Source organism: Phallusia mammillata, chromosome 4 (genome assembly GCF_965637545.1).
Source record: "Phallusia mammillata chromosome 4, kaPhaMamm4.hap1.1, whole genome shotgun sequence".
NCBI classification, from domain to species: domain Eukaryota; kingdom Metazoa; phylum Chordata; class Ascidiacea; order Phlebobranchia; family Ascidiidae; genus Phallusia; species Phallusia mammillata.
In genome coordinates this window covers 20,324,220-20,339,398 of record NC_137255.1, presented here as the reverse complement: position 1 = coordinate 20,339,398, position 15,179 = coordinate 20,324,220, and the positions used below count along the sequence as shown (strand labels likewise).

Below are 15,179 nucleotides of genomic sequence, written 5' to 3'. Positions count from 1 at the left end.
ATGCAGAAATTAAACGCACAATACCACTTTTTAGTTCTTTTTTTCTATACAGTGCGCAGACAAAATATGCGTGCGCAAAAACAACTTAATCTTGTGACAAAGTAAACGACATTTGCAACAGAATATTTTGCACATTAGAATACGGGGACTGGATGCCAAGCAGTTTCTCGTTTAACGGTTTTCGGGGTCCTAAATTTAAAAAAAATTTCGGTTTTGAGTGGGTTTTCGCCGGAATATTCCAGTTTCAAACTAATTTTAGCCGGTTTCTGCCACTCACCGAACCCCCAAATAGATTTACACCAGAATCGAAAACAACAAGTTTTCCTGCACATAATTGTGGGGGCGTAGACACAAAAAAATTTAATCATCAAAGATTTTATCAATGCGCTTCATAAGCATCAAACGATGCCGCTTTTAATGAATGAAAAAGGAAACTTGCTAACTTCCTTAAAAACTTGTGGTAACAATGTACCTCAAAATGCCCGTCAGCAGTTGCATTCAGAACTTTATTAACAAACGAGACAATTTGTAGCGATCAATATGGCAAATCACTACGAAGGTTTCGCCATGTAAAAAATGTTTTCTCTGTTTGTATGAATGGGTTTTGTTAATTGCAAGTGAAAAAACACAGCACCACAAACTCACAAAAGCCAATACTATTGCGGTAATATTCGTCCGTTTAATAAAGATATATCTCCAACCCATTTTAAATCATATTTACAACTGATTTACCAAATTTTTGGAACAAGGTTAATATATTGAGTTGTTAGTTAAATTAAGCATTGTATGTCACAGGCAATCGGAAATTTCTTTATTACGACGATTAGTATCATGGAGAGTCGATATTTAAAAGTGTGAAAAATTGAACAAAAATCCGATTTTCGGTGGGTTTTCTCCGGAATATTCCTGTTTCAAACTGGAATTCCAGATCATCTTGTTAGCGAATTACAGAAACGAGAATTTCGCCAAAAATAAAACAAGTTTTACGAAATATCGCTGCTGCAGGGGTCATGGGTCAAACGTTAAAAGTCATCCAACCTTCGACCCCAGTACCAATTTGCAAAACGTGTGCAGCAGGTCGCTTTGTATTTGGTGTGGACGCGCCGAAAGGCATGCAGTAACATATCTTCGTGCAGGTCTTGAATTCGTAAAATATACAACCGAAACCTGGATTTTGCTTCTTGTAAAAAGACAAAAGGAAATTAGCCTATTTGTTTAAATCTTTTTATGTGACTCTGGAAACACTGAATATTTTATCATCACAACATGATACTTCAAAATATGAAATGTCGACTGACAACGTCTCTAAAAAGTGTTGACGTTAGTAAACTTGGAATAATAGTCCAAAACCTCAAAGCAACACAAAGACTCTTTATGAGCCTAAAGGCATTAGTACTTATGAAGCGTGCTTATGAAGCGCATTGATAAAATCTTTGATGATTAAATTTTTTTGTGTCTACGCCCCCACAATTATGTGCAGGAAAACTTGTTGTTTTCGATTCTGGTGTAAATCTATTTGGGGGTTCGGTGAGTGGCAGAAACCGGCTAAAATTAGTTTGAAACTGGAATATTCCGGCGAAAACCCACTCAAAACCGAATTTTTTTTAAATTTAGGACCCCGAAAACCGTTAAACGAGAAACTGCTTGGCACCCAGTCCCCGTATTCTAATGTGCAAAATATTCTGTTGCAAATGTCGTTTACTTTGTCACAAGATTAAGTTGTTTTTGCGCACGCATATTTTGTCTGCGCACTGTAAAGAAAAAAAGAACTAAAAAGTGGTATTGTGCGTTTAATTTCTGCTTTCTGCATGAAAGTAATTTGTAAATGTATTTTAACATAAAAACGCTTGTTCTCCCTTATGCCAATCGTCGTAAAAAAGAAATTGCCGATTGCACATGACATGCAGTGCTTATTTTATCCCACAACTCAGGATTTTGATCCTGTTCCAAAAAATTGGTTAATCGGTTGTAAATATAATTCAAAAAGAGTTATATCTTTATTCAAGGAACGAATATTACCGCAAAAACATTGGCTTTTGTGTGTTGCGGTTCTGCGATTCGTTCACTTGCAATTAACCAATGCGTTATATGCAAAAAGTGAAAACATGTTTTATTTGGCTATAGCTCTGTAATGGTTTGCCATATTGATCGCTACAAGTTGTGTTGTTTGTTAATAAAGTTCTGAATGCAACTGCTGACGGGCACTTTGAGGTACATTGTTATCACAAGTTTTTAAGGAAGTTAGCAAGTTTCCTTTTTCATTATTAAAAGCGGCACCGTGTGATGCATATGAAGCGCATTGATAATTAATCTTTGATGATAAAAACTTGTTGTGTCTACACCTTCGCAATTCTGAGCAGGTAAATTTGTTGCTTCAAAATCCGGTTTAAACCTGTTTGGGGGTTCGGTAGGGGGCAGAAATCGGTGTTTCATTTCTGCATTCTGCATGAAAATAATTTGCAAATGTATTACAACTTAAAAACGCTTGCTCTCACTTATGCTAATGGTCTTTTACAACCGATTTACCGAAATGATTGGAAAAAGATAAATATACTGAGTTGTTAGCTAAAACTCAGTATATATTTATCTTTTTCAATCATTTCGGTAAATCAGTTGTAAATATAGTTTAAAAAAGGTTGGAGATATATCTTTATTCAAGGGGCAAATATAACCGCAATGGTATTGGCTTTTGTGAGTTGTTATTTTTACTGTCAATTAACCAAAGTACAAACATTCATACAAACAGTGTAAACATTTTTACATGGCGAAACCTACGTAATGATTTGCCATATTGATCGCTACAAGCTGTCTTATTTGCTAGCGAAGTTTTAATGCAAACTGCTGACGGCAGTTTGTCATACATTGTCATGACAATATTTTAAAGGAAGGTAGCCAGTTTTATATTTCCATTATTGAAAGTCGCACCGTGTGATGCATGTGAATCTTTGATGATAAAAACTTGTTGTGTCTCGCAATCTGTGCAGGTAACAGTAATAACGTTTTTGCACTGTTTTACTTTGTACCATACGCAAAATATTTGTCATCATCAAAAAATATTTAAAGTTTGGGTAATTAGTGTCTGAAATACAATATTGTTTGTTTTATTTTGTTTTACGATCAAATACGTAAAACATTTTCGTTTGCTCACAAAAAGTCATACAAAGATAGACAACTTTTCAAAATTAAAAAAAAATTCTGATCTCTTTTGTTGTAAACACTTTCAACAATTCACGGCAGTGATTAACGTCGCCAACACACAATCTTTTTTTTCGTTTGCCATTTTAAACACTCTTGCAGAAAACCATCGTGGTGTAATCACATACCCTAAAAAGTAGTTGGTTTGTGACAAGAAGATACAAAGCAACAAGAAGATGTTGAAACTGTTATTGCTGATGTCTGTACTCTGTATGATCGGCACTGACGGAAGATACCCCGTACTACGTGTTTATGGTACAAATATATTCTGCTTGTTGGGATTTCACGTAATGCTAATAATGTTTAGGCTTCACACACACATGGAAATTTTGGATTTTGCGTGTTTCGAATAATATCGTCAGCAAAGTCCAAATTAAGAAACAACGTTTGCACGTCAAAAAGTTACATAATTACGTATAACTATCCGTCAATAAATGTATGATCAAAGATCAAAGTGCATTTGCTGGATTTGAAACCTAAATGGAGTTTTTCAAACTAATGTCATTTATTTCAAACATTTTGTGGCCATTTTATTAAATAAACGTTGCAAACGCTGTTATTGTCATAATATAAAACATTAATGCTATCAAAATGAGCAGCACAATGATTTCTTTTAATTGAGAGTCATTTTTTACATGCAAATACATTGTGTGAGTAAAATAGTTTCTGCCGCAGATTCCGATGATGGTGCCCAACCCGTCGGTGGAATTGGGTCTAATGATGGAGGAGCAATTGACGAGAATAATTTTTCAGAGAGACCGGGAACCGGCGGAGAGAACGAATAAAATTAAAGATTGCAACTAAAATGCAGCGCAGAGGGAAGAAATAAAACAACGCACTAATAATATTCATTTTGTTTTTTTGTTTTGTTGTTGAAAGTCAAGCGACAGTCGACAGAAAAATGCAAACATGCAAACATGCGTAGATTCGGCATAATAATGTACTAATGCCATTAAGCTCATAAAGGGTCTTTGTGTTGCAATTTAAAAGGCAGGTGTTGGACTATTATTCCAAGTTTACTAACGTCAATATTTTTCAGAGACGTTGTCATTCGAAATTTCATATTGTGAAAATAGCATCATATTGCGCCAGTGATGATAAAATATTCAGTGTTTCCTGGGTCACATAAAATAATTTAAACAAATAGGCTAATTTCGTTTTGTCTTTCTACAAGGAGCAAAATCCAGGTTTCGGTTTTATTCTTCACGAATTCAAGATCTGCACGTAGATATATGCTACTGCATAGCCTTTCATCGCGTCCATACCAAATACAAAGCGACCCGCAGCACAGGTTTTGCAAATTGGTACTGGGATCAAAGGTTGGATGACTTTTAACGTTTGACCCATGACCCCTGCAGCGCAGTGCCATTTCGTGAAACATGTTCAATTTTTCGCGAATTCTTGTTTCTTTTCTTTGCTGACAAACTTATCTGGAAGCCCTGGAGTAAGGGGTGGGGTTGGAGGTGGGGGAAGTAAACTACCCCCTTCCTTGTTAGTCATGACCAGCCATGGTTGACGTTTCGGGGTCAGTACTCAAATCTAACAATAAGTTCATTCAAAAGATTTTTCGCCCACGATATCTTACTTTCCCCGTCATCGATTTTTTGACCCCCCAAAATCGAAAAAAAAAAAAAAAAAAAAACCTTAGGTTTTTTTCGAAAATCGGATCAAAATTTTCGATTTTGAAAACCGGTTTAAATCGGGTAAACATTTTCGATTTTGAAAACCGGTTTGAACCGGTTTGGGGGTTCGGCAGGAGGCAGAAACCGGTCATAACCGGTTTGAATACGGTATATTCTCGCGAAAACCCACCGAAAACCGGATTTTTCTTCGATTTTTCGACTCCCCACAATCGAAAAAACGGAAAGGCTATAACCTTAAAGTTTTTTCGAAAATCGGGTGGAAATTTTCGATTTTGAAAACCAGTTTGAACCGGTTTGGGAGTTCGGCTGGAGAAAGAAACCGGTCATAACCGGCTTGAAACCGGAATATTCCCGCGAAAACCCTCCGAAAACCGCATTTTTCTTCGATAGCCTTAGGTTTTTTTCGAAAATCGGATCGAAATTTTCGATTTTGGAAACCGGTTTTGTGATGTATGTATTTACCGCTAGATGTCGTCCCTGAGTTATGACGTCACGTTTCGTATATAACCGTGTACCGCGTCTTAAACGTGGCAGTCAATACAGGTAACCGCTTAAACGTGTGTGCGTTCATGACATGGTGTCAGAAGTGGTTTTTCAAATAAAATGGAAGGTTCGTTCTCACTGCCGGAAGCTATGCAATGGAGTGGCAATGTGTCACAAAACTGGGTTAAGTTTATTAGGGGATTTAGGCTTTATTTGACAGCTGTTGGTTATGACGGAAAGGCTGCAAAAGTTAAAACATCTATGTTGCTCCACGTGTTGGGAGAGCAAGGTCAAACCATCCACTCAACATTTAAATTTGAAGAAGGACAAGAAATGCACTTTGAAACTGTGGTCAATGCCTTCGAAAGCTACTGTTGTCCGAGGAAGAATATCACCAGCGAGCGATACAGGTTTTTTTCTAGAAATCAAAATGATGGTGAAAGAATAGATGTTTTTATAACCGATTTAAAAAAACTGTCTAAAAGCTGTGATTTCGGTGAACTTTGCGACTCATTAATCCGAGACAAAATTATTATTGGTATCAAGTGTGATCAACTTCGTCAAAGTTTGCTGCGGGAAGTGGAACTAACGCTTGAAAAAGCTATTAAAATGTGCATAACAAACGAAACAGTAAGATCGCAAATGACAATGTTTCGATCAACAAATTCTAAAAGTTTTAGCTTGGATGCTGTTCAACGCGAACCACGTGGTAATCAATTACCAGCGCCTCGAGTTTGCAGATTTTGTGCCTTGCGACATGACGTCAGAGCGTGTCCTGCCTGGGGAAGGCGATGCTTGAAGTGTGGTGGAAGAAACCACTTCGCTCGATGTTGCAGTGCAGCTAATCACCCGCAAGCGCAACGCGCGGATACAATTCAGACGTACAACATGCAATCTGTAAGTACTACTAGTTCACCAAAAGATTGGCTTGTTGACATTTTTGTGCTTTCATGTACACTTCGTTTTAAGATAGATACGGGAGCCCAAGTTAATATTTTGTCACGGAATGATTTTCAAAAACTTCAGGAACGTCCATATGTTTCTTCTACTAATATTCGATTGATCTCATATACTGGCCACCATATTCCAGTTTGTGGGACAATTAGTTTAACACTTCAATACAGAGAGCAATCATTTACTCTACCATTTGTTGTTGTGGAGATTAATGCATTGCCTATTATAGGATTAAATGGAGCAGTAACTCTTGGCCTAATAAATAGACTGGAACCTATTGTCAGTGACGAACAAAATTTTCTGTCCAGCTTTTCAGATTTATTTCAAGGGTTGGGTTGTGTTCCAGGTTGTCACCGAATAAAGACCGATAGCAGAGTTTGTCCCGTAGTCCGTCCCAGCAGAAAAATTCCATTTGCACTTAAAAACAAACTACAACAGGAGCTACAAAGAATGGAAAGCATGCAAGTAATCAAAAGAATAGAAGAACCAACTAAGTGGGTGAACTCTCTTGTAATAGTAGAAAAGAAAAACGGAAAACTAAGAGTTTGCTTAGATCCGCGAGATTTAAACAAAGCAATTTTGCGTGAGCATTTCTGTCTTCCGACTAGAGAAGAAATTATTAGTCAATTTTCAAATGCTAAAGTATTTTCTAAACTCGACGCTTTGTCTGGGTTTTGGCAAGTAAAGTTGGATGAAGATAGTTCTAAGCTTTGTACGTTTAACACTCCGTTTGGACGGTATAGATTTTTGCGCATGCCGTTCGGCATTTGTTCTGCGCCAGAAGTGTTTCACAAGTTGGTGTACATGATGTTTGAACACATGAACGGCGTTGTTACCTCTATGGACGATATTGTGGTTTGGGGTTCAACTAAGCAGGAACATGACATGAGGCTTAAAAATGTGTTAACGGTTTTGCAACGCAATAATCTGAAACTCAATAAGGAAAAATGTGTGTTCGGTGTAGACAAGATTACTTTTCTTGGTGAAGTTGTTAGTGCTTCAGGTGTTCAACCTGATCCAAATAAAGTTCATGCAATAGAGCAACTAAAGCGTCCTCAGTCTAAGGGTGACTTGCTGAAATTTTTGGGAATGGTCACGTACCTAGGTCGTTTCATTTCCGACTTGTCTACTAAAACATCTTCTTTGCGTTTGTTATTGCATAAACGGAGCAACTGGGAGTGGACGCAAGCACACGAAATGGAATGGAGGAATTTAAAACGGCTGGTCACAACTGCCCCAGTACTTCGGTTTTTCGACCCCAAGAAATCGATCAAAATTTCGGCAGACGCATCTAAACATGGACTTGGAGCTGTAATTTTGCAACAGCATGACAACATGTGGCAGCCAGTGGCTTATGCGGCAAGAGCTTTAACAACCGCTGAAACAAGGTATGCACAAATTGAAAAAGAATTGCTTGCTATCACCTTTGCATGTGAAAGATTTTATCAGTATGTTTATGGTCAGAAGTTTGTGGTAGAAACTGATCACAAACCTCTCATAGCGTTGTTTCTCAAGGAGTTAAATAACTGTCCGTTGCGCATTCAACGTCTAATGATCCGGTTGCAAAGATTTCATTTCACCGCAGAGTTTACTCCAGGTAAATTCATGCACACAGCTGATTTGTTATCAAGATGTGTGGAGAACAGTGTGTCCGTTCAATCGCTTTCTTGTCATAGTGTATGTGAATATGTAGATCTAATTGTATCCGCTATTGCTTGTATGCCATTAGTTAAACAAAAGTTACAAAGTAAAACCATATGTGACGAACAGTTGCAAATTGTGACGCGTCTTGTAAATAATGGTTGGCCTTTACATAAGCGTGCTTGTCCTGTTTTAGCAAAACCCTTTTGGGATGTCAAAAATGAACTTTCTGTTGTTGACGGTATTTTGTTTCGTGGATCTCGAATAGTTGTTCCAATGTCTATGCGCAGTTATTTTTTAGAACGTGTGCATGAAGGCCATTTGGGTGAAGTAAAATGCAAAGGACGAGCTCGGGAAAGTATATATTGGCCTGGGTTATCCAACGACATATCTGGTTTGGTTTCTTCCTGTGCCATTTGTGCAAAATTCAGGTCACAGCAACAACGCCAACCGTTAGAACCTCACCAAGCTCCTTCTTATCCGTTTCAGAAAGTGGCAACTGACCTGTTCTATTGGAACCGAAAAATGTTTTTGGTAACAGTGGACTACTACTCCGGATATCCAGAAGTAACCCCGTTGACTACAACTTCTGCGGCGTCTGTTATAAGTGGTTTGAAAACTATTTTTTCCAGGTTTGGAATTCCCGAAACTGTTATCAGTGATAACGGTCCTCAGTTTTCTAGTGAGGAGTTTGCAAAATTCGCCGAGGAATGGGGCTTTCTTCATTTAACCTCGAGTCCACATTATCCACGATCTAACGGACTGGCTGAGAGGAGTGTCCAGACAACGAAGCAACTACTTAAAAAAGCTCACGCCAGTGTACAGGATTTTAACAAAAGTTTGTTAATATTTAGGAGTGCTCCTCTCCTTTGCGGAAAATCGCCTGCACAGCTTCTCATGGATCGGCAAATCAGACACACGATGCCCCTGGATATCGAAAAGTTAAAAAGTTCAACTTGCCGTCCGTTTGGAAAAGAAAGAAAACAACAAAAGAAGTATTATGACAGGGGAACAAGAAACATGCTGCAATTACAAGTGAACACTCCTGTAAAAATTTACAATACCCAAAACAAACTATGGGATCAACAGGGAACTATAGAAAAACAGTTATCTCATCGCTCTTATCTTGTAAAAACTAGTGATGGTGTATTATATCGGCGTAATCGTGTTCATTTACGTCCATTGAATGTTATTGTGAATCCTTACCCTTCGAGACGTCAGTTAAGTTCAATTTAAACGAAGGGAAGTTGTGATGTATGTATTTACCGCTAGATGTCGTCCCTGAGTTATGACGTCACGTTTCGTATATAACCGTGTACCGCGTCTTAAACGTGGCAGTCAATACAGGTAACCGCTTAAACGTGTGTGCGTTCATGACAGGTTTAAACCTGTTTTGGTGTTTGACAAGAGGCAGAAACCGGTCATAACCGGTTTGAAACCGGAATATTCCAGCGAAAACCCACCGAATCCGTATTTTTCTTCGATTTTTTGACCGCCCAAAATCGAAAAAACGGAAAGGCTACGGCCTTAGGATTTTTTCGAAAATCGGGTGGAAACAACCGGCTTGGGGGTTCGACAGGAGGCAGAAACCGGTCATAACCGGTTTGAAACCTCTATATTCCTGCGAAAACCCACCGAATACGGGATTTTTCTTCGATTTTTTTACCCCCAAACCGTCGTACATTGTCATGACAAGATTTTGAGGAAGTTGGCAAGTTTACTTTTTGCATTATTAAAAGCCGCATGGTGCATGTGAGTCTTTGAAGATAAAAACTGGTTGTGTATACGCCTGTACAGGTCGCAGTAACGTTTTCGCACTGTTTTTTCTTTGTGTCATACGCAAAATATTTGTCATTATAAAAAAGATTTAAAACTTTGGGTAATTTGTTTTGTCTGAAATACAATATTGTTTGTTCTATTTTGTTCTACGATCGAATACGCAAACATTTTTGTAGATTTGCTCACAAAAAGTCAACAAAGAAAGCCAACTTTTCTGATCTGTAGCCACTTAAATTATCCTTGTTTTTCTTTGTTTGAACTTTTGAACACTTTTGCAGAAACTCAACGTAGTGTAATCACATACCCTAAAAAGTTATTGGTTTGTGACAAGAACATACAAAGGAACAAGAAGATGTTGAAACTGTTATTTGCTGATGTCTGTACTCTGTATGATCGGTAATGACGGAAGAATCACAAAATTCGGGCCTTTTGGAGGTACAAAATATTTTCTGCTTTGTTGCGATTTCACGTAATTCTAAAAATGTTTAGGCTTCACAACACACCTAAAAATTTTTTTTGCATGTTTTGAATAATATTCTCATCAACGTCTAGAATAAGAAACTGCGCTTGCAAGTCGAATTACGTATAACTATCCGTCAATAAATGTATGATCAAAGTACATTTGCTTGTGTTGAAACCTAATTTGGTTCTTACAAACTAATGTCAATTATTTCAAACATTTCATTAAATAAACGTTTCGAAAATTTTTATTGCTATGATATAAAGCATTATTGCTATTAAAAAGAGCAACACAAAGATTTCTTTTTGCATAGAGTCGTATTAACATACAAGTACATTGTGTGAGTAAAATAGCTTCTGCTGCAGCATTCAAACATGTTGCCAAACCCGTCGGTGGAATTGGGTCTAATGATGGAGGAGCAATTGACGACAATAATTTTTCAGAAGAAACGGGAGCCGGTGGAAAGGACGAGTAAAAAACGAGTAAAAAAAGAGGTAAAACACTACTCCCTTCCTTGTTATCACCATCGCTGTAGTAATGACCAGCCATGGTTGACGTTTCGGTGTCAGTGCTCTCAAATTTTGTAAACATTTGAGAGATCTTTCGCCTACGATATCTAACCTTCCCCGTCAGGGTATCGACGACAAATTTCCTGTCGTTTACACCAGTCGCCATGGATTATACGCTAGAAGCGATCGCCTCACTATCCGAATCGAGTCCAGCCTATTCCTGTACAGGAGGTCGTGGAAAATCAGCTTTTGCTCTCCAGCGCTTAATGGCTGGCGTCATTGGGTTGTGATCATGTGATGCGAGTGTTGGGAAAATGTTTAGACTTCATTGAGGCAGCATTTTATCAAAAAAGCTTGTGCACAATAGTTTTTTACACCTAGGCCTACTTTTATGCGATAGTCTCAAACAGTGTATATTGCACAGAAGCAAAAAAATAAACAAAGTAAACACAAAAAGAAATGTATTTTTCTGAGAAGTAAGTAAAATTGATATATTCTCCGCTTTATCGTTGCAATAAAAATGGTCGGAGTAAATCAAAAATTGCAATTAGGATCAACAAAGAAGTCAATAGTATAATGTATTTACCTTACATACCCCGAAGTACCCAATGACACAACTGGGCGTGCCATTTTTTTGTTTTTAGGCCAGTTTTGTACGTATTGTTGAATCTAAAACAATATCAAAGGCTGTACACGCCATATTTTTCTTTATTTTTTGACTTTCCAAAACCGTAAAATGGAAAAAACCTTTGTGAGTTTTTAGGTTAGGAAGTTCGGCAGAAGGCAAAAACCGGCTAAAACCAGTTTCAAACTGGAATGTTCCGGCGAAACCCCACTCAAAATCGGATTTTTCTTCAATTTTTGGCAAAAGTTCTGTAGGCCTAATGATTTGCCATATTGGTCGCTACAATGGTTATCTTGCTTGTTAATAATGTTCTGAATGCAACTGCTGACTAGCGGTTTTGCCGTACATTGTTTAAGTTTTTAAAGGAAGTCAGTTAGTTTTCTTTTTCTATTTTTAAAAGCGGCGCCGTGTGGTGCATGTGAAGCGCATCGATAATCTTTGTGCAAAAACTTACTGTGTTTACGCACTTGCTGCAGGTAACAGTAATAACGTTTTTGTACTGCATTGTTTTGTACCATACGCATATCAGTAGAGTCATTAAAACATTGAAACCTTTCGGTTATATGTTTTGTCTGTTTGTTTGTACTATTTTGTTCTGCGATCGAACACGCGTAAAAGAGTTGCTCATAAGGAGTCATACAAAAAAGCCAACTTTTTGACAGAATTTTGACAGGAATGATTTTAAATGTAATGCTTTTTGCATGACAACCACTACACTAGCAGCCGATGAGCTGATCTGGTAAAATCGCTGATTACAACTGAAATGTAGCGCACACCAAGAAATATAACAACACGCCGAGAAAAATCGCTTTGTTTTTTGAAAATTAAACGAAAGCGACAGAACAGTACAAATGCAACCAAACTTAGGTTTGGCAATAAGCACGTAACTAGGTTTTACGCTAGGTCAGTGGTTCTCAAACTTTTTTTGTTGCGACGCCCCTGGATAAGTTTTTCTGAACTTGCGACGCACCAGCAAATAAAAGTTAATGAGGAAACTTATTATTAAAGTTGTGTTTATTGATACGACAACAAAAAGCCACGAAACGAAACTATTCTACGACGCCCTTGGAAAATTGAAACGACGCACCAGGGCGTCGCGACGCACAGTTTGAGAACCACTGCGCTAGGTCAAAATTCGTTCTATTAAAGTTCGTAATGCAGACGTTCTTTTCGTAAATTGTTACGTCAAGGATATTTCAGGCAAATAGCCAGTTCCCTTATAGTTAGAAAAACCAGCAGTTCGTTGTGCTATTATCGCATGACTTTCGATAACGAAATAATAGTCAATGTAACCTGCAGCACAAAAGTAAAACATTTTCTGATGCTGTTGATGCCTACGAGGCGCGTCTCGATCTCGCAGACGGACTTGCAAGCGTAACCAAAAATAAGGCTTAATTCGATGACTGAGTTTCTCACTGGGTTCGTGAGGTAATTCTCCATCTGGAAGTGTTTTGTTAACATAGTTAGTCCAGGCGGAAGCTGTGATAAGAGTCCAACGGACAACGACTCGTTCTGCGGACGAAGTAGGCGCTCTAGTTAATCTACTAACAGTAAAACACACTGCTCGCGCGTCTTGGTGTTCATAATACTGCGCAGAAGTAGGAGAAGGGGTAGGCCAGACGGAACGAAGAAATGAAAAGGCGTGGAAGAGATTCGTCGCGCAGAAAAAGATATGCGCCAGTAGGACAACTTGGAGATGCTTGAACCAGACTATAGTAAGTCGGGTCGGGTTCGGACTTAGCTTACTTTAAAAAACAGGTTTGGTTCAGGTCTGACTTAACACTCTGCGTCAGTATTTTTTTGAAAAAATTTAACTGGCTAAGTAACCAGTTGCTGGACCCGATCTAATAACAAACAGCCATAAAACGCCTTGTTTCGGCCCAATTGTATATTATTGTACATTGTGTTTGTTGTCTTGGTTTATCCAGGGGCTTCAATGCACAGACCTGTCAATTAAAATTTCGGGCCTAAACAAGCTTTCGAGAACGATTCGGATTTGGGGCGGGTTTTGGGCTTGTACTTTGGGGTTCGGGGTTGCATTTCAGTTCCGTTTACAACTCTGGCTAGAACTGCAGCACCAGCTGCAAGCCGCAGAGTTTGAAGAAAAGGCTTGGTCGTGATTTAAGGAAACACGGAGTACGTGACGGTAAGAAGGTTATATTGAAACGGTGAAGTAAGGTTCTTTTTTAACTATCACTTTTCGTGACTTAAATGCACCTCATGAAATATGACAAATCCGATCTTTTTAGGACTATATCGGTCATTACCAGGGAAATGCATATTACTGCTAAGAAAGCGCTCAAAAAATATGAAAGTTCTTATAGGTACTGTTAATTTGTAACTTGGTGAATATTTTAAGCCGGTCCAATTTCATATCGTGGGTAAAAACATTTCATTTGGAATCCAGTGTGAGGGACCCATACAAATACAAATCTACAGAGCAAGCTGACATTTGCCCATACGTTTATTTCTAAACACGCCACCTTCGTGCATAATGGACGTTTTTGTTATTACAACGAAACATAATTCGATTTAAATCGATTAAACTTGCATTGGCAATATAATTTTTCAATAGTTAATTCGCCGGGCCACCTCTTACCACAGTGCGATCAAGTTATTTGCATTAGTAGTTTAGAAAACTGTCCCTACTGCAAATTGCTGTAAACGCAGCAAAAATGACAATAAAGGCAGCTGGACTTTTTTCTCCTAACCCGAGCAAGGTACAGATAAAGGCATTGTTGCAACAGCAAATAAAAAATAACCCACTACAGGCTTGGTTTACTGGTTGAAACAGACCGGACAAAGCCTCAAACACTAAATTGATAATGTTCTGTCACGCAAACCGTCATTTCTAAGATCTGATCAACATCTGAATTTTTTTTTTGTTGGCAGCAATAATGATAAGTAAATTCAAGACTTAATCAACGTAAAATATTAAAAATCCTAAGGTTTTGAAGGTTTTTCCCAAAATCCCAAGGAGTGGAAGCCCTGCAACGGAGGTGAGAGTGGCGGTTTTGGGATTTGGGGGGCTATTTTACTTCCAAGTGGGGCGACTTCAAAATTACTGAACATTTAAAAATGTACGCGAAATGTGAGACTAAGCTAACTTACAAGCAAATTTTATTTGACTGGCAAATCAAACATCAGGCATGGAGCACATAAGTTTTTGCTGCCATTTGAATAAATTGCATTTGGTGATTCGTTTGTACTTTTTGTGATGTCGAGAGCAAGGTTGGGCTGTTTATTTGGCCACACGGTGACCGGCTATACCTTTCTTAATATAAAGGTAACGAGCTTTCCCTCAAACTTGTTTCACTTGTACACTTTCTATAGGCCTGATTTTGTAGCATTTAATTTGATAAATCTAATGTAAGTTGTTAATGTGGAATGTATAGGTTTCTCTGATAGCGAGTATAATGCTCAATTATTTCAATCAAATTAACAAAAAAGGCTATTGTTTGCGCATAATCGTATAATGTTATCTTGTCTATAATGACGTCCCAAACGTAGATGCGTTAGAATAGCGTTAAATTGACCCTTAGTGTTGTTGTAGCAATTAAACTGGGTTTTAGCTGTTATCATAAGCTTACGTGGAGCTGGGTAAATCTAATTGCACACAACTGCCCAAGAGTCAGGAACTTTAATACAAAATAAAAATATAATGGGGGGCGATTTTTCCTAAGAAGGGGGCGATTTCGCCTAAAAGGTTGAAGACCACTGGATTAAACCGCATATTCAAATGTCCGAAATATTCGAAAAAAACAGAATGTTTGATTTTCCGAAGTATTCGATTAAACGGAATAATCGATGGGTTCTCAAACTTTTTCATATTTTTTTTTAAAAAACGGTCCCTTGACTATTATTTTAGGGGCTCGCGGTCGTTAGGCCTG

At 38.1% G+C, this 15,179-nt stretch overlaps 1 pseudogene; it reads left to right on the top strand.

The window, feature by feature from the left end:
- Positions 1-5,287: 5,287 nt before the first annotated feature.
- Positions 5,288-6,687, top strand: LOC145224916 (uncharacterized; annotated as a pseudogene).
- Positions 6,688-15,179: the final 8,492 nt, after the last annotated feature.